The 14,283-nt window shown below is 48.0% G+C and overlaps 3 non-coding genes across 3 annotated transcripts; all 3 read right to left on the bottom strand.

Moving 5' to 3' along the window:
• Positions 1-1,851: 1,851 nt before the first annotated feature.
• On the bottom strand, positions 1,852-1,924 carry TRNAG-CCC (transfer RNA glycine (anticodon CCC)). The gene has a single exon. It is a non-coding gene; the product is annotated as a tRNA-Gly (tRNA).
• Positions 1,925-4,052: 2,128 nt separating this feature from the next.
• TRNAG-CCC (transfer RNA glycine (anticodon CCC)) lies at positions 4,053-4,123 on the bottom strand. Its single transcript has one exon. It is a non-coding gene; the product is annotated as a tRNA-Gly (tRNA).
• A 5,018-nt stretch (positions 4,124-9,141) lies between these two features.
• Positions 9,142-9,212, bottom strand: TRNAG-CCC (transfer RNA glycine (anticodon CCC)). The gene has a single exon. It is a non-coding gene; the product is annotated as a tRNA-Gly (tRNA).
• Between the last annotated feature and the right edge of the window lie 5,071 nt (positions 9,213-14,283).

Genomic DNA, 14,283 nt, shown 5'->3' with positions numbered 1-14,283 from the left:
ATTCAGGGACAACTGTTATGTCGTTGCGAATAAAAAGAACGCAACCCCCTGATGAACCAAGAGGATGGCAAACACATACGTTGTAGCGGGTCTGAAAGGGCACCACCATACGATCTGTTTGATCAACACTTTCGATCTTTGTTTCTTGGACGGCTATTAGGTCAAGTTCTTTTTCCAAGAGAAGTCTTTTAAGCTGGTACTTTTTCTTGCTCCCTGTCCTCTTACGTTTAATGTGGCAATACGTAGTACTATCTTATTGCTAGGATCCATGATTTAGTTTGAATATTTGAACGTATGGTGACGGCCTTTGCAGGTAAAAAACAAACAAACAAAACAGGCTTACTGAACTTAGTTGCATATGCTCTTCATGATGCAGACACATAGTTGCACCAGACAGTAGCCAGAAACTGTCCTCACAAAGTCCCCTCAGCACCTTCCAACACAGCCAGCAACAATGCACAGATTCACGATAGTTAAGGTGGCGGTTTTCCAGCTGACCGTGTATCAGGCGGGATGTTGGGGCGCGGCTTAAACTTCGGCCGTCTGGTCGAAGCCGCTTTTGGTGGCGGTTCATCTCCAATGCTGCTTCCTGGCGTCCCCGATGCGTCGCTTGTTGCATCCCGTGGACGCTTTCCCGCTAGATTACCGGTTGCATCTTCCGCGACGTCCATGGTTTCACCTTGCTGATGCATCTCGTGTGATGAAAGTTCAGCAAGTGGCCTGTCCTTTCCTTCTGTTGAAGTTGTTTTGTTGGAAGAAACTACCGTCTGCTGAGTCTCGGTTGAATTGTCCATTTCAGGGGTCGTCTTCTGCTCAGATCCAGCGGCAGCTGACTGTGTTTCGTCCACATCAGTTACATTTTTTGCTGCCTCTTCAGATTCAACCTCGTCCATGAGCAGATCGGACGTATCCATTCTGCTCACGGGGCCTGCACCGCTGGCATATGTGCGGGTGCATTGGGTCTGTTCGTGTCCATACCTTCGGCAAGCACCGCAACGTGGTACTTTACACTGCCGTCGGATGTGACCAGTAGAACGGCACCGGAGGCAGAGTGGCGGTCGTCCCGATACAACCACAAGTGCCAACTTGCCTGCAACAATGACTTGGTGTGGAAGGTCGTCAAGCTTCATCCCTGGCTTGAGCTTAAAGGACACCACCCTCGTAGTTGAGCCTTTATCGGCGACACCTTGAACGCGCCATCGCTCTCTCGTGACATCACTGACTGTTCCGTATGGCGCAAAAGCTAGCCTCACGTCTTCGTCTGTCACGCCATGAAGAAGCCAGTGCGATTTCATACGCACGCATTGATTCACCGGGACAATAACAAGGCACCGATGCTCTTTAACCTTCAGCTCGCCTGCATTCAAATTCTTCTTCACACCTTCCGCATCCTTGAAAGTTACCGCCCATACATGGCTCATTCGATACGCCCCCAGAGCGATAACGTCTGGGAGCAGCGACATTCCGGCTAGCGCATCGCGAAAGTCTTCCACCCTGTATGGGCGGGCCCTTATGTCAGCGTGCAGAATAATAGAATTCAAAACAACTCGCCCGGTTGGCAGCCTTGGCAGGATAACCTGGTATTCCTTGTCAGATGCAAAACCCTCGTTTCCGCGGTCAAACATGGCCGCTGTAGACGCTCCGGCGGAGCCTTTCATCCTGCGTCCGTTCACTAGCGTGGCCGGAAGCAGAATCCCATGATGTCTCCAGGACGCAGAATATTTTACTGCTCACACTCTTCTAAAATAGTGCGATATCGTGCTGTGAAGCTTGCAGCCGAGCAAAATGAAGAGCGTCTGTGTCCACTGACATTAGGCTATAAACTAAAAGGAGGGCAGAAAGGCAATTATTCGTCCGCCGCCCGGGAATCGAACCCGGGTCGCAAGAATGGGAATCTTGCATGATACCACTACACCAGCAGCGCTTTTTTTTCTTTATTTCCTGACCGAGGACGTACAGAAAAAAGACACATGTGACATCAATAACATGACAAAATAAAAGATCAAGCATTGACTTAAAGCTTCAGCCTTCATTAGCTGAAGTTGTCGGATTAAAAATCCCTCATATGTGACAACCCTTCAAACTAACTAACCATTCTGGCTCTTGTTTTATAGCTTTCTGTTCGTCCACATATGCCCGTATGCTCTCTCTAAAGAGCTGTCTCGCTGAACGTGCATCGACGTCACCGTGCTCTACAGCCATTCTGCTTTTCCATATGCTGTGGAGAGCCAGTAGCATCAAAAGATCCAACGGTGTATCATTGTTCGCTTCTACTGGCAAGAATCGGATACCATGTGGGCTTATGGGTAGTTCCTTTTTAAGCGTCCTCTGGAGGACGTCCCATAAAAATACGGCATCCCAGCATTCGAGAAACACGTGTTCAATCGTCTCCTCTTTCCGAGGATCGAGGTCAATTACGCAGTGTTACCTCTTATTGGCCGATTAGTTTAACCAATGTCGACTATAAAATTTTGATGAAAATACTAGCTAAAAGACTGCAAACAGTTATTAAAGATATTGTTGGAGACCACCAAACATGCGGTATTAAAGACAGGTCCATTTTTACGAACATTCACATCGCGAGGGCCATTCTTGAATGTTGCGATGCTGGTGGACTTGGAGTAGCAATGCTCCAAATAGATCTTGAAAAGGCTTTTAACAGAGTGCCCCACGACTTGCTTTTGTGTATATTAGATTATGTCAAGGTTGGATGCGTCATCAGAGAAGGAGTGGCTATGGCTTACAGTGCTTGTACAACTAGGATAATTGTGAACAAATCTGTCGGTGACAGTATTGCTGTCCAATGCTCAGTTCGTCAAGGTTGCCCCCTTTCACCTCTTCTCTTTTGTATCTATCTTGAACCTTTATGTTTAAGCATTATCAAGCATGAGAAAATGCGGGGCTTCAAGCTGCATCAAGCAGAAGTGAAGCTTTTGGCTCATGCCGACGATGTCGCGATGTTTTGCGTAGACTACGAAAGCATCGTAGAAGTTGTGAAAACTGTAAAAAATTTTTGCGCTGTAAGCGGCAGTGCTGTTAACTGGGGCAAGTGCCTGGGCTTCTGGCACGGTGACTGGCCAGCGACCCCAGGCATTTTTGCTAACATGAAATTTGTTACCAACACTGTCAGCTACCTTGGTGCCCCTCTTGAATCATATCGGGACAGTGACCCATACTGGAAAAACCAAGTCGGCAAATTGAAAGATAGAGTGGACAAATGAAATGGATGGCAGTGGTCGGTCTTTGCTATGGCCCCGATTTGTGATTTGTTTTTAGTGACAAAAGTTTGGTATGTGCTTCAAGTGTTATATTGTTCAAGAGCAAATGTCCAAAAGATGCATCGTATCTTTGCCGTTTTTGTGTGGGGGTCTTCGTGGGAACGGACAAGTCGAACAAATCTCTTCCGCCGGGTGAAGGACGGCGGGCTTGGTTTGGCACATCTGTTTCTGCGCCAGTTAGTCAATCGTTTCATGTTTTTGAGGAATGTGAAAAATCCATTTCTTCGTACGGTCTGTCAGCTACGCCTGGGTCAAGCTCTCCCGGGAATTGTCGTTTCTTCTGACCGCATGTCAGGAGGTGTCCACGGGTATCTAAGGGAAGTGGTCATGACGTACAGGTTTTTGATGGTGCGGTTTACTTTAGACTATTTGTGGAGTGTAAACCGAAAAAAACTGTATAAAGACTTGTGTGATGTGGTGCTTCCAGAACCGTTGTACAGAGCTGTGTACTCGTCCACAGGGGGCAAAAATGTTCTTAAAAGAGTGAAGAGGATGATGGTGCCGGCAGGGGTGAAAACGTTCTTTTTTAAGCTGCACACTGGAACATTGGAGGTAAAGAAATGGAAGGAACAGAAAGGGCTTTTTGTACCCTGGGGTGTCCACTACACCAGCGGCGCGATAATGTCTCCAGGACGCAGAGTATTTTCCTGCTCACGCTCTTCTCAAATAGTGCGATATCGTGCTGTGAAGCTTGCAGCCGAGCAAAATAAAGAGCGTCTGTGTCCACTGACATTAGGCTCTAAACTAAAAGGAGGGCAGAAAGGCAATTATCCGTGCGCCGCCCGGGAATCGAACCCGGGTCGCAAGAATGGGAATCTTGCATGATACCACTACACCAGCGGCGCTTTTTTTTTTCTTTATTGCCGGGCTCCGACAACCAATTCAGTACATCACAATACACTATATACAAACACAGGCAAGACGTGGAACAAAAAGAAAACGCTGTCAGTTTTGTACTGACATTGTCACTTAAAATTCCCTTAGGCCTGCCAAGGCTTCCAGCCTTGGCAGCCACTGCGGCACACACTCAAGTGTCTTCTGCACCTCAACGAAGCGGGAAATGCTCTCCCGAAAATACAACCGTGCAGGCCTCGCATCAGGATCACAATAGAAGCCGGCCATGCGGGAGCGCCATACAGAGTGGAGGCCAGCCAACATTACGAGATCGAAAGGAAAACCATCTTCGTTATCTATCGCCAAATATCTGATCCCGTGTGGATCTAGAGGGAAATCCTTTTTCACTGTTCTCTGCAGAACATCCCAGAAATACACTCCTTCCCAGCAGTGAAGAAAAACATGATCTATAGTTTCGGGTATCTTGCAGATTAGACAGTTAGTTCCCCATGGCAAGAAAAAACCTCGTTGTTCAAGGAATGTTTTGACTGGAAGTGTTTCAGTATGAAGTTTAAAAAAAAAGGACTTCATGCCTAGTGTTACCTGCATTTTCTTCACCCGTTTTAACACATTCTGGCCCGGCGCTCCACTGTGCATGGCTCTGTACATCGGTACAGGAAGTATGCTGTCGCACACATCTTTGTACAGTGTTTTCCTTTTCACCGCAGACAAATAATCGTTGGAAAATCGTACTGTCAAGAAACATACGCTCATCACCACCTCCTTGAAAAAGCCCTTAATTGGCCCTGGCATTTCATTCGTGCCGATCACAAAGTTTGGCAACGCCCGTCTTAATCTCATTTGGCACACCGTTCGTAAGAAAGAGTCTTTTGTGTCCCGGAAAAACAGAAACCTGTTAATAAGCTGTCGCACAAAGAGGTGCGCCAGACCAAGACCGCCGTCCTCCACCTTTCTGAACAAATTTGTTCGGCTGCACCTTTCCCACTGCGATGCCCAAATAAAGGTGGCAAACACTCTGTGCAGCTTTTGCACATTTAGCCGCGAGCAATGCAAAACCTGCATTAGATACCATAATTTGCTTATAAAAAAAGATTACACACAGTTGCCTTGGAAAAAACGAGAGAGAAACCCCCTTCCATCTGTCTGCTTTCTCACGTATTTCATGCGCCTGGCTTCTCCAGAGGCCATCATTGCTTTCGTAGAATTGCAGAGGGACACCCAGGTACTTCACTGGGGTCTTCACCCACGTTACGCCTGCAAACGTGTCTGGGGTTGACGCCCATTCTCCATGCCAAAATCCCAGGCATTTTTCCCAATTGATCAAACTCCCTGTGATGTCCCGAAAACATTTTACCTCTTCGACCACTGCTATAATACTTTCTCTATCAATACAACACACCGCGACGTCGTCGGCATATGCTAAGAGCTTCACTTCGGCAGCTTGGAGTCGAAAACCATGAACAGAATCATTTTTAATAATAGTCAAGCATAGTGATTCGATGTACAGACAAAATAAAAGTGGGCTGATGGGGCAGCCTTGGCGTACCGCACGCTGCATGGCAATGGGGGCCCCCAGTGACTTGTTTACAATAAGCCGCGTTGAGCAACTCCTGTACGCCATGACCACACCCTCTCTGATAACCGAACCGACATTAATATGGTCAAGAAGGGCGAACAGGATAACATGTGATACACAGTAAAAGGCCTTCTCTAGGTCGAGCTGCAAAACCGCGACGCCAGATTGCATGACATCACAGCACTCAAGCACGCTCCGCATCTTGTGTATGTTGCTTACTATAGACCTTCCCTTGATTCCACATGTCTGGTGGCACCCTACTATGTCCTTAATCACTGTCAGGAGCCTAGCTGCTAAGACTTTCATGAATATTTTATAGTCAACATTGGTTAAAGAGATGGGCCTGTAACTCGTTACAAGGCGAAGTCTTTCTGTATCGTCAGTTTTTGGTATGAGAACAGTATGTGATGTACTATATGACGGTGGTAATTCTTTCAGTTGGTATGCCTCATTGAATACAGCTGTAAGCACTGCAGACAACTTATCTTTGAAAAACTTGTAGAACGCAGCACTCAAGCCATCGGGCCCAGGCGACTTTCCGTCGTTCAAGTTTTCAATTGCTCGGCACACTTCTCTTTCGGTTATTGGCCGCTCCAAAACTTCTTTTACCTCGTCGGCCAGTCGCGGCATCTGACCCAGAAACATCTTTTTGAAACCGTCCAAGTCAGCTTCATGAAACGCGAATAACGCCTGATAATGCTCAAAGAACTCTCGCCCAATGCCGTCGTTATCTGACACCACAACGCCGTTCCGCTCTATCTCGCATACGTGGTTTCGTTGGCCGTTCGTTTTTTCCAAACCTAAAGCCCGCTTCGTAGGTACTTCGCCCGCTTTTAGTGCATTTGTTCTAGCTCGCACCAGCGCGCCCCGATAACGCTCCTCTTCGATCAGCTGTAATTGCTGTTTTATAATCCTCACGTCATCTTTGAAAACGGCTGGCTTTTTGCATTCCTCTGTTATTAACATCTTTAGTGTTTTCTGCAGTTCGTTTTCTTTAATTTTTTGGTGAAATCGAATCGAACTGGCCCTATCAATCGCTGTGATTTTGATTTGCTCTTTGCATAGTTCCCACTATTGTCCCACCTTACAGTAATCGTTCATATTTATTCTGTTGGTTTCTTCTGTCACTTTTGCTACAAAATATTCGTCGTCGAGAAGCTTAACGTTCATTTTCCACATATCCCAAGCAAACTTCCTAACTTCTTTCTTTGTTCCTATTACGCACTTAACCAGACAGTGGTCAGTAAAACACAGCGGTAGCACGGTGTAAGTGCGGCATTTTGAGATCAAGTCGAGTGCTACATAAACCCGGTCTAGGCGTGCGTGGCTTGTCCCTTGGAAATGAGTGTACTTCACTGCCTGTCCACTCTCTAGGACTTCGGCCACGTCGATTAATTCGGCTGCGGTAACAGTATCGGCTAATAAATCTGTGCTCTTATCTCGGAAAGCTGTGCCGCTGGTTTTGTCTGTAGAATTCAGTACACAGTTATAGTCCCCCAAAATAATGAGGCATTTTTCAGGGTCCACATATTGATGAACCATAGCGAAAAAATTATATCTCTCATCCACTGCATTTGGTGCGTATATGCAAATAACCCGATATTCTCTTTGGCAATAGCTAAAATCACAAATAACGAGTCTTCCAGAGGACCCTGATGTGATGCTCTGCACAGTAAGACCCGGTAACTTTTTGACAAAGAGTACGCATCCTGCCGACAACCCAACAGCGTGGCTAACCACAGCGTAGTACCTTGAGGTAAAACGCAGCACCATGCTCCCAGTCTCCTCTTCTCCCTCGACTTTTGTCTCCTGAACAGCTAGTACGTCAATGTCATTATCTGTTATCAGCTGATACAATTGACTTTGTTTTCTTTTGCTCGCTAGTCCTCTGACATTCAACGTGGCTACACTTAGAGACGGTTCAGGTGCCATTGTTGCTCTAATTATGAGGTAGGCCCAGGAGCATGGTGCTTACCTTTAACGTCTAGCAAGCCGCTAGACGCCTCCGGAGCCGCCCGGCTGGCCGGTCTCGCTTTTCGGCGGGGGTGGCTTGTCGACAGGTTTTCGTTCCGCTGCGATGTTAGGTCGCGGCTTGAAGGACGACCGCCGTCCCTGCACCGCTTTCACAGGCGGCTCGTCAACACTGCTTGTATACGGCATGTCGTAGAGATCGCCGGCTGCGTCGTGGGGGCGTTTAGTTGCAGTTCCGGCACCCACTAAACTTACATTGCCATTGCCTGGGGGCTCCTGACCCTTCACTGCTGCTGGCTGCTGCGCTTGACTGGATCCATCTTCGTTGATGTCCGACGCTGCCGATGATGGGTTTTCCACCATTTCACTTGCCCTGTCCGTGCTTTTAACCTGGACTCCTTCGCTAAGGAGAGGCATTTCTGCTCCCGAAGCAGTCGCTATCTCACCAGCCCCCTCCGCAGCGTCCTCCGCCTCAACCTCGTCCATGAGGTGCTCGGTGTCATCACTCGCCGCCGTTCTCGTTGCCGCGGCGTAGGTACGGACGCACTGCGAGTCCTCATGCCCAAATCGCCTGCAGATCGAGCAACACGGCACCTTGCACTCTCTTCTCACGTGGCCCGAGCCATGGCATCGCAGGCACTGCATCGGGCGACCAGGTGCGACAACTAGTGCCAGTTCACCAGCGACCCGTAACTGGTGCGGCAGGTCTTCTATTTTCATGCCGTTCTTCAGCTTCAAAAGCACTGACCTTGTTGTGGAGCCCTTGTCACTCACACCCTGCACTCGCCAGCGCTCTCGTCTGACATCCATTACAGTCTCAAAGGCCGCGAGTGCGGACCGGACGTCCTCGTCCGCCACTCCATGCAATAGCCAGTGAAGCTTCAGCTTCACCTGCTGTTCCTGCGGGTCGATGATAACACAGCGTCGCCTCTTCACCATTAGCTCCTTCACACCAGGCAGCCGTTTTGTAGCCTCGGCACCTTTAAGGGTGACTGCCCAAACGTGGTTAACCTGGTAGGCTCCCAGGGCCACCACATCCGGCAGTAAGCCTGTAGGCAAGAGCGCATCTCGTAAATCTTCAACCCTGTAGGGCCTTGCTCGCACGTCGCCGTGCAAAAACACGGTGTTCTGAACGATGCGTCCGGTTGGCAGCTGAGGCAGAATAAGCTGATAATCGCTGTCTTCGCTATCTGAGATCCTGTTTCCGCGGCCGGTAAAAGCCGCAATCGCCGCTCCGTCGGAGCACATGATTCCGCGTCCGTACACGGTGGTGGCCGGAAGTAGAATGACTACACCAGCGGCGCGATGATGTCTCCAGGACGCAGAATATTTTCCTGCTCACGCTCTTTTCAAATAGTGCGATATCGTGCTGTGAAGCTTGCAGCCGAGCAAAATGAAGAGCGTCTGTGTCCACTGACATTAGGCTATAAACTAAAAGGAGGGCAGAAAGGCAATTATCCGTGCGCCGCCCGGGAATCGAACCCGGGTCGCAAGAATGGGAATCTTGCATGATACCACTACACCAGCGGCGCTTTTTTTTTTTTTTCTTTATTACCGACTTGGCAACTACAAAGAACGATGAAAAGTCGCATGGAATTAAAAACACAAGTCACTTTCTTACAGGTTTCTTGTGATAAAATGGATTAGGTGACATGAGCTTGTCCAAGACTGGCAGCCAATCCGGGGGTTCAGATTGCCCTCCGAAAACATCACGCGTGTACATTACACTTTCAACAAAGTATTGATGGGCTGGGTGTACGACAACATGCTCATGCCGAACATCCATCCGCGTTCTCCATATGCTGTGCATACACAAGACCATCAATAAATCACTGGGCACTTCTCCTGGCTGGGCGCATGGAAGGTAGCGTATGCCAAACGGCGTTATTGGTAAGTCCTTTTTAATAGTGCGCTGCAGCACGTCCCACAAAAAAACCGCATCGTGACAATCAAGGAAAATATGCTCTATGGTTTCCAGCTTTTTGCAAATTAAACAGTCAGCAGACCAAGGCACGAAAAGGCCTTTGCTTTCCAGCCATGGCTTCACCGGAAGAGTGCCGGTATGCAATTGAAAAAAGAAAGATTTAGCGGACGATCTGATGGGCATTCTTTTCACTCTCTTCAACACGTCCCGCTCCGGACCCAAAGCATATACAGCGCGATAAAGAGGCACAGGTAAAAAGGTTTCCAATAAATCTTTGTACAGCCTTTTTCGCGTAACAGTACACATATACTCATTTGAAAATCTCGCCTTCACTATTTGGAAGGACGCGACAACTTCGCGAAGAAAAGCACTTAGAGCCATTGTCCCTGTAGACATAGTCGAAACTACATATTCCGGCAGTGAATCACGCAATCGCACTTGGATTACCGTTCTAAGAAAAACATCGCTTTGTTCGCGCAAAAAAAGAACCTGCTTACAATCTGCTTTAAGTATAAATGGGACAATTCCAGTCCACCGTTATGCACCGTATGAAAAAGATTGCATCGACTGGTACGCTCCCATGTTGAAGCCCACACAAACGTGGCAAATACCCTATGCAGTTTTTGAACAGAGATTCTTGACATAGATAACACTTGCAGCATGTAAAAAATTTTTGCAACTAGGAACATATTGCAAACGGTAGCTCTTGCGAACATAGAAAAGTTATGTCCTCCCCATTTGTTTGTTTGGGTTTTCACTTGCTCAACTTCCCCGGCCCAACATTCCTTGCTTTCACGGTAATGCTTTAGTGGCACACCAAGGTAATTGCCTGGCGTTGTTGTCCATTGCATACTGGAGAACAGTTCAGGCGCGTATTGCCAGTTTCCGTGCCAAAATCCTAAACACTTTGCCCAACTAATTTCACTTCCACTTGCAGTGCAAAAAGCAGTGGCTTCTTTTACAACTTCTTGCACGCTCTCATGGTCAGTACAAAAAACCGCAATATCGTCCGCGTATGCCAAAACCCGAACTTCACTTTGAAAAAATCTATAACCGCGTATGTTTGGCCTTGCAAGTAATCTTAAACAGAAAGGCTCCAGATAAAGCGCAAACAAAAGGGGAGACAGAGGACAGCCCTGCCTTACTGACGACTGGACAGGTATACGATCGGTTAAATGCTTATTCACGACCAGTCTCGCTGAACAGCACTCGTAAACCATTTTCACGCCATTTGTAATCATGGAACCAGCATTGACATACTCTAAAACAGAGAACAAAATTTCATGTACCACTTTATCAAATGCTTTGTGGAGGTCTAATTGCATCATGGCTACGTGGTCATGCATCGCGTCACAACATTCGAGTACACTCCTTGCTGCGTGTATGTTAGTAAAAATGGTCCTTCCTTTTATACCGCATGTCTGATGTGGGCCTACAAGAGAAGTAATTACACTTTGGAGTCTTCGCCCTAAAACTTTCATGTAAATTTTATAGTCAACATTCGTTAGACTTATAGGACGGTAAGACGCTACAGACTGAAGCTTAACTGGGTCATCTGTTTTCGGGATTAGTACAACGTGTGACATTCGAAAAGACGGAGGAGGTGCGTTCTTTTCGTAGCATTCAATAATTACTCTTTCCAGTAAAACAGCCATTTCATTAGGAAAGGCCTTGTATATGGCAGCACCAAGACCATCTGGTCCGGGTGACTTATTGGAATTTAATTCCCCGATAACGGCCTCAATTTCCTCGGAAGTAATACTTGCTTCAAGTGTCTGCGCAACTTCGTCTTCCACTCTTGGCATCAGCGACAGAAAGTCTTTTCTGAAGCGTTCGATGTCCGGTGTTTTCAGGCTAAACAATTCCCTGTAAAATTCTACAAACGCCCGTTCAATCGTTTTCTTTTCCGAGGTAACTACGTTCTGATAGCAGATTTCTTTTATCTCTTTTGACACTGCGTACCGTTTTTCATCACTAAGTGCCCTTTTCGTGGGCGTCTCTCCGAGCCACAATTTTTCGCTGCGTGCCCTTATCACCGCACCGCGATACTTCTCTTCGTCTATCACCTGAAGTTTGGTTTTTATCTTTTTTATATCTTGGGCGAACAAGCCAGGCTTAACGCTCTCCATGCTAAGCATGTATTCAAGTGTGCTACGAAGTTCTTTTTCTTGTTCTCTTTCTTTACGTCGGAGAGTGCATGCTCGGTCGATAGCAGCTATCTTTATATCGCACTTAAACTGCTCCCATGCTTGTATAAAATTAGAGTCATTTTGCAACAGATGCGTAATATATTCTTTCACTTTAGTGGTAAACTCTTCATCCAGCAGCAGCTTTTCATTAAATTTCCATAGCTCCCAATTGAACTTTGTTGCCTTACTTTTCATGCCTAGAGTAATCATTACGAGGGAATGGTCACTAAAGCTCATGGGAAGTGGTTGATATTCCGAGCACAAGGGCACACAATCAATAGGAACATATATTCGGTCCAACCTTGCATGACAGCTACCTTGAAAGTGCGTGAACAATGCTTGACCTTCACGCGTCAGTATACAGCCAGCATCTTCAAGCTCTGCCTCATTAACAATGTCAATAAGTAACTCTGCACTTTTGTCACGAAGGACACGGTCTGTTGTTCTATCTTCCGGTCTACAGACACAGTTGAAGTCTCCAAGCAGGAGAACACGCCTCTCATGTATTAGGAAGGATTTCATATAGTGAAAAAACTCTTCGCGCTCAGACGTTCTAGTAGGCGCATAAACACAGATCACTCTCCAGTCCAATCCAGAAAAACTGAAATCACATATCAAAAGCCGACCACTCTCACACGAGAACACAGACTGTACGCATTGTATACAATTTCGAATGAAAATGACACATCCCCCCGATCTTCCAACCGCATGACAAACGCAAACACTATATCTAGAACGATATATTTCAGCCATTTTATCTGTTTGTTGTTCGCTTTCCATTTTGCTCTCTTGAACTGCTAGCACATCAATTTCATTTTCCAGCAGAATGCGGTTCAGCTGCAGTTGTCTCCGACGCGTTGACAGCCCCCTCACATTTAGCGTGGCTACGCGTAAGCTAGTGGTTAAATTGGTCGCCATCTCAAGAAATTATAAATCGCGAAACATATATCACTCACATCGCTTTTGCAGAAAGACAGCATTGCGGTTGATCTGTTGCACGGGATGACCATTCTTCCTTTTTGGCGAGTCCGTCCGTCGTTCCAAGCGCTGCTCCCGATCATGGACCGGGCTTGCAACGTCTCGACCGGAAAGGGCACCCCCGCTATGGCGGAGGCACAGGTGACACAGTTCTCCGGTCTGGGGGAACGTTTGGCCTTGGCTTGAAGGACGCCCGGCGAAGGGGGGCCGCCTTCAGTGGAGGCTGTCCGCTTTCCGCTCCTCCTTGGGTTGATTCCTCGTTGACACTGTCTTCATGCACCCGCTTCACAGGCAAGGTAGAAGCAGCTGGCATCTCAGCTTCAGTGTTCCCCTGTTCCTCACTGTGTTGCGTAGCCAAAGCTGGGCTTGCAGCACTGGCATTGCCGTCTTCTTTCGTGGGTGTCTCGGTCTCAGTAACATTTGACAACGGAACTATCAAATCTGATTCACGGTGTTCTTTCAGAGCAGGGGTCTTCTCAGAGGATTGTTCTTTCTGCTCTGCATCCTCAGTGATTCCACTGCTAGCTTCCTCGGCGTCCACTGCGTCCATCAAGTGCTCGCCTGCCACTTCACACGGCACGGGGCCTGCAACGTTGGCATACGTGCGCACACACTGCGACTCGTCATGGCCGTAGCGACGACACAGCCCGCAGCGCGGCACACGACAATCACGCCGTATATGTCCTTTCCCCCGGCACCGGAGGCAAAGCGGGGCTCTGCCTGGCACGTGGACGAGTGCGACGTCCTCGGCGACCCGAAGCTGATGCGGCAGGTCCTCAATGGTCACGCCCACTTTTAGCTTCAGCGTGACCGTTCGTGTCGTTGAAGCCTTGTCGACACACCCTTGCACCTTCCACTTTTCTCTTGATATTTCGGTGACTTTTCCAAAAGCCGCCAACGCCGCTCGCACATCATCGTCGTGCACGCCGTGAAGCAGCCAGAAAAGTTTTAGCCTGATGCCTTGGTTGCAGGGGTCAATGACCACGCATCGGTGCTCCTTCACTTCAAAAGCTTCGGCTTGCAAAATCTTCGCTTTCGCCTCTTCCCCTTTAAACGTTACAGCCCACACATGATTCATCTGATATGCCCCGAGGGCAACCACTTCCGGCAGCAGTGAAAGACGAGCGAGGGAGTCTCGAAAGTGCTCCACCCGGTACGGCCTGGCTTTTATGTCGCCATGCAAAAAAACAGTATGTAAAACACTCGAACCTGTAGGCAGATGCGGCAGAACCAGTTCATAATCCTTGGCAGGCCTTTCCGTACTCCTGATACCACGGCCCAGCTGGGCCGCTGAATCCGCTCTTTGGGAGCCCATGATGAACACGTCCGTCACGCTCGGTGGCCGGAAGTAGAATCCCCACTACACCAGCGGCGCGATGATGTCTCCAGGACGCAGAATATTTTACTGCTCACGCTCTTCTCAAATAGTGCGATATCGAGCTGTGAAGCTTGCAGCCGAGCAAAATGAAGAGCGTCTGTGTCCACTGACATTAGGCTATAAACTAAAAGGAG

Source organism: Amblyomma maculatum, chromosome 6, assembly GCF_055883805.1.
Source record: "Amblyomma maculatum isolate TAMU_Amacu chromosome 6, ASM5588380v1, whole genome shotgun sequence".
In the NCBI taxonomy this organism is placed as follows: domain Eukaryota; kingdom Metazoa; phylum Arthropoda; class Arachnida; order Ixodida; family Ixodidae; genus Amblyomma; species Amblyomma maculatum.
Note: the sequence above shows the minus strand (reverse complement) of the source record. Positions and strands in the feature narration are given on the sequence as shown.